Source organism: Schistocerca nitens, chromosome 1 (genome assembly GCF_023898315.1).
Source record: "Schistocerca nitens isolate TAMUIC-IGC-003100 chromosome 1, iqSchNite1.1, whole genome shotgun sequence".
NCBI classification, from domain to species: Eukaryota; Metazoa; Arthropoda; class Insecta; order Orthoptera; family Acrididae; genus Schistocerca; species Schistocerca nitens.
Window position 1 is genome coordinate 358,011,640 of NC_064614.1, and position 8,690 is coordinate 358,020,329.

At 47.1% G+C, this 8,690-nt stretch overlaps 1 pseudogene; it reads right to left on the bottom strand.

Moving 5' to 3' along the window:
• Positions 1 to 6,916: 6,916 nt before the first annotated feature.
• Positions 6,917 to 7,034, bottom strand: LOC126212206 (5S ribosomal RNA; annotated as a pseudogene).
• Between the last annotated feature and the right edge of the window lie 1,656 nt (positions 7,035 to 8,690).

Genomic DNA, 8,690 nt, shown 5'->3' on the forward strand with positions numbered 1-8,690 from the left:
AGCCTATGTTCCTTGGTGTCAGCCAGTTTGCCGTGGCATACGGAGCTCCATCGCAGTCTTTAACACTGGTAGCATGCCGCGACAGCGTGGACGTGAACCGTATGTCCAGTTGACGGACTTTGAGCGAGGGCGTATAGTGGGCATGCGGGAGGCCGGGTGGACGTACCGCCGAATTGCCCAACACGTGGGGCGTGAGGTCTCCACAGTACATCGATGTTGTCGCCAGTGGTCGGCGGAAGGTGCACGTGCCCGTCGACCTGGGACCGGACCGCAGCGACGCACGGATGCACGCCAAGACCGTAGGATCCTACGCAGTGCCGTAGGGGACCGCACCGCCACTTCCCAGCAAATTAGGGACGCTGTTGCTCCTGGGGTATCGGCGAGGACCATTCGCAACCGTCTCCATGAAGCTGGGCTACGGTCCCGCACACCGTTAGGCCGTCTTCCGCTCACGCCCCAACATCGTGCAGCCCGCCTCCAGTGGTGTCGCGACAGGCGTGAATGGAGGGACGAATGGAGACGTGTCGTCTTCAGCGATGAGAGTCGCTTCTGCCTTGGTGCCAATGATGGTCGTATGCGTGTTTGGCGCCGTGCAGGTGAGCGCCACAATCAGGACTGCATACGACCGAGGCACACAGGGCCAACACCCGGCATCATGGTGTGGGGAGCGATCTCCTACACTGGCCGTACACCACTGGTGATCGTCGAGGGGACACTGAATAGTGCACGGTACATCCAAACCGTCATCGAACCCATCGTTCTACCATTCCTAGACCGGCAAGGGAACTTGCTGTTCCAACAGGACAATGCACGTCCGCATGTATCCCGTGCCACCCAACGTGCTCTAGAAGGTGTAAGTCAACTACCCTGGCCAGCAAGATCTCCGGATCTGTCCCCCATTGAGCATGTTTGGGACTGGATGAAGCGTCGTCTCACGCGGTCTGCACGTCCGGCACGAACGCTGGTCCAACTGAGGCGCCAGGTGGAAATGGCATGGCAAGCCGTTCCACAGGACTACATCCAGCATCTCTACGATCGTCTCCATGGGAGAATAGCAGCCTGCATTACTGCGAAAGGTGGATATACACTGCACTAGTGCCGACATTGTGCATGCTCTGTTGCCTGTGTCTATGTGCCTGTGGTTCTGTCAGTGTGATCATGTGATGTATCTGACCCCAGGAATGTGTCAATAAAGTTTCCCCTTCCTGGGACAATGAATTCACGGTGTTCTTATTTCAATTTCCAGGAGTGTATATGAAGACAGTAACTGTTCTCGAAAGAACAGATTACTGTTGTTGACCGTGCAGCTTTTCCCTGGAATAAATGATGACTAACTGAAACCCTGAGCTGCCGACAGGTGTTGTTGATATACCTCGATGTGAACAGCTGAAAATGTGTGCCCCGACCTGGACTCGAACCCGGGATCTCCTGCTTACATGGCAGTAATCTGTTCTTTCGAGAACAGTCACTGTCTTCATATATATATATATATATATATATATATATATATATATATATATAGTTAAAGGCTACCCAGCCACTGACCTTCGTCTGTGCGAATGCGCACAGGTTGCCCAAACTCTTACGGGAATCGCCAAAGCGTGCGCGAGTAATGAGTGAATGGGCAAATTGTAAGTAGGCTGTTTATGTTTTCTTATTGGTAACGTTAGGTAGCGCTCTGTATGAAAATCACTGGCTGTGCTGTGTGCAGTCTGTGGCTAGTTTGCATTGTTGTCTGCCATTGTAGTGTTGGGCAGCTGGATGTGAACAGCGCGTAGCGTTGCGCAGTTGGAGGTGAGCCGCCAGCAGTGGTGGATGTGGGGAGAGAGATGGCGGAGTTGTGAAATCTGTAAGACTGGATGTCATGAACTGCTATATACATTATGACTTTTGAACACTATTGAGGTAAATACATTGTCTGTTCTCTATCAAAATCTTTCATTTGCTAACTATGCCAATCAGTAGTTAGTGCCTTCCGTAGTTTGAATCTTTTATTTAGCTGGCAGTAGTGGCGCACGCTATATTGCAGTAGTCGAGTAACGAAGATTTTTGTGAGGTAAGTGATTTGTGAAAGGTATAGGTTAATGTTAGTCAGGGCCATTCTTTTGTAGCGATTTTTGAAAGTGAGATTGCGTTGCGCTAAAAATATTGTGTGTCAGTTTAAGCACAGTCATGTACAATTTTTCTAAGGGGACGTTTCAAAATGTCTATAAGGTACATTACATATGTAGAATTGTGGACAGTTGGGAATGTGAGTCTCTCAGGAAACGCCGGCCGCGGTGGTCTAGCGGTTCTAGGCGCTCAGTCCGGAACCGCGCGACTGCTACGGTCGCAGGTTCGAATCCTGCCTCGGGCATGGATGTGTGTGATGTCGCTTTAATTAGCTCTAAGTTATAGGGGACTGATGAGCACAGATGTTAAGTCCCATAGTGCTCAGAGCCATTTTCTCTCGGGAAACGTGCAAGGGATAAGTCCCTGCAGTCGCGCTATTCATCTGTGTCCTCGGTGGCTCAGATGGATAGAGCGTCTGCCATGTTAGCAGGAGATCCCGGGTTCGAGTCCCGGTCGGGGCACACATTTTCAGCTGTTCACATCGAGGTATATCAACAACACCTGTCGGCAGCTCAGGGTTTCAGTTAGTCATCACTTAAACCTAACTAACCTAAGGACATCACACACATCCATGCCCGAGGAAGGATTCGGACCTGCGACCGTAGCAGCAGCGCGGTTCCGGACTGAAGCGCCTAGAACCGCTCGGTCACAGCGGCCGGCGGAATTTAACAGCATTGCATTCCACACGACTAATACAGCCGGCCGGAGTGGCCGTGCGGTTCTAGGCGCTACAGTCTGGAACCGAGCGATCGCTACGGTCGCAGGTTCGAATGCTGCCTCGGGCATGGATGTGTGTGATGTCCTTAGGTTAGTTAGGTTTAATTAGTTCTAAGCGACTGATGACCTCAGAAGTTAAGTCGCATAGTGCTCAGAGCCATTTGAACCATTTTTTTCGACTAATACATCAGAGACCATGCTGCTTCAACGTTATAGCCTGTTTAAGTGCAGAACCGTGTAGCATTAGAAGTGTGTGTTTATGATATACAGTCATTCCTCTCTTTCCAGTACCTTCTTGGTATGGAATCCAAACATTACAACAATACTACAGAATTGATAGCACAAGTGATTTACGTAAAATGTTTGAAACGCCTTCTTTCTGGAGCTCCATAACGTATAAAACGTATGTTTCTTCTTCTTCTTAACCGTCTGTTATATCATCACAATACTCTCAAATTTATCAGGATCCTATCTATTATACACCAATAAGGAGTGCTAACCTCCTCGGCATGTGTGCATCTAAAGAGATCGTGTGTAATTGGATAGGTGAACGAGTAAGATTGGTACGGAACAGTCTTCACAGAATGGCAGTTAAGTATTGGAGTGAAAATATCGGTCCAGCATCAATCAGTTGTGCCAGTTTGCTTTCCGAAAGCAAAATATCAAAGGGTATTGTTTACGTGGAACTCAGCTTGTTCTGATCCTTCATGAGATGTCAGATGTAGTGTGTGTAGGGCCCTTCTACTTCTGGTCTGTTCCAAATTAGATCGCAAACAATGTTGCAGGAAGGTTTGGTTAAAGACAGTTATAAGATTCATAGAGAGACAGTCTAGAGTTTTGCTCAGGATCCAAGAATGCAAGAATACTTTGTGACTTATGCACATAGCGAGAGATGGGTTATTGTAATGAAACCTTACCGAATTTATGAAGTGTTTTGGCTAAGGACGAAGTTTTTGCACCTCCTCTCTGCTGATGGCTATTTCCTACACTAAAAAACAGTATTTGTGGTGTGTGATGTAGGCAGTGTAACACAGTTCACAATATGTCCCTTGTATACGACATGGAGGAAGGGAGTGCTTTAGCTATGAGACATAAATTGAGGATCATGCTGCAATATCACTGGCTTATAACATCACGAGGTCGACGAGATGAGATGTTTTGTTGATGTGAATCGAGTATGGTGGTTTGTAACTCGAGAACTTGGATAAAATGCGTTTAAACTACGGAAAGCCCAGCAAAATTACGATTACTGATAGAAATATGTAAAACTCAGGTAAATACGACAAAAATGTGGATCATTGTGGGTACTTACATGCTCGCCTGAGAGTATGAAAATTGTTCCATCCCTCCACCAGCGCGACTGACGCATACAATCTGTGCTCTATGGGTTTAAGTAATGCAGAATACCCCCTTGTTTCACATGTGGTTACGCATTGTAAACCATAAAAATCAAAGACACAGTGTCCAAAAATTTGGAGACCATGACGACCGCCACATAGGACACCAAAACAGTGATCATATACCTAGGTGCAATATTCACTGCCAATATTAGGAATCAATGCTCTCAAAGTCTTCGAGAATGGAGCACTGCGAAATCTGCTACACCATCACAGAGGAACTTGAGTTCAAATACAGAGGTCATCGCCTTCGAAGATCTGCTTAGAAACACTCCGTAATGTTTCCAGCTCTTCCGCTTTCCGTATCTTGCGATGCCTTCCACATTTTTGTCAATAGGAATCACTGCCTCTGTCTTTTATTTCAATCATCCTGTATGTTGTAGGAGCACTTACCTTACACCACGTGATGTTCAGCTTTCTGTGAGCGCTGATAGATCAAAACTTCTTAATGTCGGTTTAGCACCTGACACACATTTCAAAGTCATGTTAGAAAAACAAAATGTATAGTGGACTACAAGGTTGTAGTTATACACTGCTTCGATATGTTACAGCAAAAAAACTAAACTACTGGCCATTAAAATTGCTACACCACGAAGATGACGTGCTACAGACGCGAAATTTAATCAACAGGAAGGAGATGCTGTGATATGCAAATGATTAGCTTTCCAGAGCATTCACACAAGGTTGGCGCCGGTGGCGACACCTACAACGTGCTGACATGAAATATTTCTCATACACAAACAGCAGTTAACCGGCGTTGCCTGGAGAAAGGTTGTTGTGGTGCCTCGTGTAAGGAGGAGTACGTACCATCACGTTTCCGACTTTGATAAAGGTCAGATTGTAGCCTATCGCGATTGCGGTTTATCGTATCGACAGTAGAATATGGAAGCGGTGGGTTCAGGAGGGTAATACGCAACGCCGTGCTGGATCCCAACGGCCTCGTATCACTAGCAGTCGAGATGACAGGCATCTTATCCGCTTGGCTGTAACGGATCGTGCAGCCACGTCTCGATCCCTGAGTCAGCAGATGGGGACGTCTGCAAGACAACCACCATCTGCACCAACAGTTCGACGACGTTTGCTGCAGCATGGACTATCAGCTCGGAGACCATGGCTGCGGTTACTCTTGACGCTGCATCACAGACAGGAGCGCCTGTGATGGTGTACTCAACGACGAACCTGGGTGCACGAATGGCAAAAAGTCATTTTTTCGGATGAATCCAGGTTCTGTTTACAGCATCATGATGGTCGCATCCGTGTTTGGCGACATCGCGGTGAACGCACATTGGAAGCGTGTATTCGTCACCGCCATACTGGCGTATCACCCGGCGTGGTGGTATGGGGTGCCATTGGTTACACGTCTCGGTCACCTCTCGTTCGCATTGACGGCACTTTGAACAGTGGACGTTACATTTTAAATGTGTTGCGACCCGTGGCTCTGCTCTTCAATCGATCCCTGCGAAACCCTACATTTCAGCAGGATAATGCACGACCGCATGTTGCAGGTCCTGTACGGGTCTTTCTGGATACAGAAAATGTTCGACTGCTTCCCTGGCCAGCACATTCTCCAGATCTCTCAGCAATTGAAAGCGTCTGGTCAATGGCGGCCGAGCAACTGGCCCTTCACAATACGCCAGTCACTACTCTTGATGAACTGTGGTATCGTGTTGAAGCTGCATGGACAGCTCTACCTGTACACGCCATCCAAGCTCTGTTTGACTCAATGCGCAAGCGTATCAAGGCCGTTATTTCGGCCAGAGGTGGTTGTTCTGGGTACTGATTTCTCAGGATCTATGCACCCAAATTGCGTGAAAATGTAATCACATGTCAGTTCTAGTATAATATATTTGTCCAATGAATACCCGTTTATCATCTGCATTTCTTTTTGGTGTAACAATTTTAATGGCCAGTAGTGTATGTATCAAATTGCTTATGAAAGAACAACACAGGAGACTTCTCTTGTGACTGACAGTCTGTGGGATATAGTCTTCCTACAGTGCAGGTGACAAAACTCTACACACACGCCTGTGGAAGCGACTTCAACCACTGTCCACCGGCTCCAATGGACCAATAGGTGTATGTTTAAGGGGATCACCACATAATCTCGATGTCAACACACAGATAGTACTTGTTTTCAATATATCGGAAGAGAGAGACGTGGTAAAATCTTACCTGGTTCTCTACCATGTGACTTAGTGAAGTTCTTATAGTTTGTTGTTTTTTTATTTCGTTGGATTTACAAAAATAACAACGGGAGAGAGAGAGGGACACTGTGCTGTCAACCAAGATTCTGACGCCATTACACTTTTGTATTTCTAGTGTATTAATTATAGGAATACGACAAAAGAGATCAGGACATGTACAACAAGATATTTATAGACATTAACTCGATATCAATGAATTGTAGGTGTTATGCTTCTGAATTTCTTTGTGCAGCCCAGATATACTCTGCATGGTTGTGAATTTTCTCCTATATGTTCTCCTCAGTCCAAACAGAACTTGGAAGGTCCTATGGTACCGACCGGCCGCCGTGTCATCCTCAGACCAAAGGCGTCACTTGATGCGGATATGGAGGGGCATGTGGTCAGCACACCACTCTCCCAGCCGTATGTCAGTTTACGAGACTGGAGCCGCTACTTCTCAATCAAGCAGCCCCTCAGTTTGCCTCACAAGGGCTGAGTGCCCCCACTTGCCAACAGTGCTTGGCAGACTGGATGGTCACCCATCCAAGTGCTAGCCCAGCCCGACAGCGCTTAACTTTGGTGATCTGATGGGAACTAGTGTTACCACTGCGGCAAGGCCATTGGCTTCCTATACGTTAGTGTACTATTTTTCTCACTGTGATAGCTCTCCTCCTAGGCAGTGACAGGTGGATAACTAGACAGCCTTCTAACTAAAGCAACAGTGCCGTCGGAACGTGTTGGGATTTTGAGAGAATTTGAAGGGGTCTGTGACTTGGTGGGGGACATATCTTACTGTCGAAATCAGGTGGATTCAAATGCTATACGTCGAAGACTGGAAGATTCGTGGGATACCACTTCTTCTAAGTGTTGTGGGCAAACATATTACATCCTCTCGCATATGTCTCATGAAGTGACTGCAATGAAAAAATTAGGAGCTAATACGAAGATTTTTACCAGGAGACAATCAGCAGCATTTACATCTATACAGGGTGTTACAAAAAGGTACGGCCAAACTTTCAGGAAACATTCCTCACACACAAAGAAAGAAAATATGTTATGTGGACATGTGTCCGGAAACGCTTACTTTCCATGTTAGAGCTCATTTTATTACTTCTCTTCAAATCACATTAATCATGGAATGGAAACACAGAGCAACAGAACGTAACAGCGTGACTTCAAACAATTTGTTACAGGAAATGTTCAAAATGTTCAAAATGTCCTCCGTTAGCTAGGATACATGCATCCACCCTCCGTTGCATGGAATCCCTGATGCGCTGATGCAGCCCTGGAGAATGGCGTATTGTATCACAGCCGTCCACAATACGAGCACGAAGAGTCTCTACATTTGGTACCGGGGTTGCGTAGACAGGAGCTTTCAAATGCCCCCATAAATGAAAGTCAAGAGGGCTGAGGTCAGGAGAGCGTGAAGGCCATGGAATTGGCCCGCCTCTACCAATCCATCGGTCACCGAATCTGTTGTTGAGAAGCGTAAGAACACTTCGACTGAAATGTGCAGGAGCTCCATCGTGCATGAACCACGTGTTGTGTCGTACTTGTAAAGGCACATGTTCTGGCAGCACAGGTAGAGTATCTCGTATGAAATCATGATAACGTGCTCCAATGAGCGTAGGTGGAAGAACATGGGGCCCAAACAAGACATCATCAACAATGCCTGCCCAAACGTTCACAGAAAATCTGGGTTGATGACGTGATTGCACAATTGCGTGCGGATTCTCGTCAGCCCACACATGTTGATTGTGAAAATTTACAATTTGAACACGTTGGAATGAAGCCTCATCCGTAAAGAGAACATTTGCACTGAAATGAGGATTGACACATTGTTGGATGAACCATTCGCAGAAGTGTACCCGTGGAGGCCAATCAGCTGCTGATAGTGCCTGCACACGCTGTACATGGTACGGAAACAACTGGTTCTCCCGTAGCACTCTCCATACAGTGACGTGGTCAACGTTACCTTGTACAGCAGCAACTTCTCTGACGCTGACATTAGGGTTTATCGTCAACTGCACGAAGAATTGCCTCGTCCGTTGCAGGTGCCCTCGCCGTTCTAGGTCTTCCCCAGTCGCGACTCATAGGCTGGAATGTTCCGTGCTCCCTAAGACGCCGATCAATTGCTTCGAACGTCTTCCTGTCGGGACACCTTCGTTCTGGAAATCTGTCTCGATACAAACGTACCGCGCCACGGCTATTGCCCAGTGCTAATCCATACATCAAATGGGTATCTGCCAACTCCGCATTTCTAAACATTGCACTGACTGCA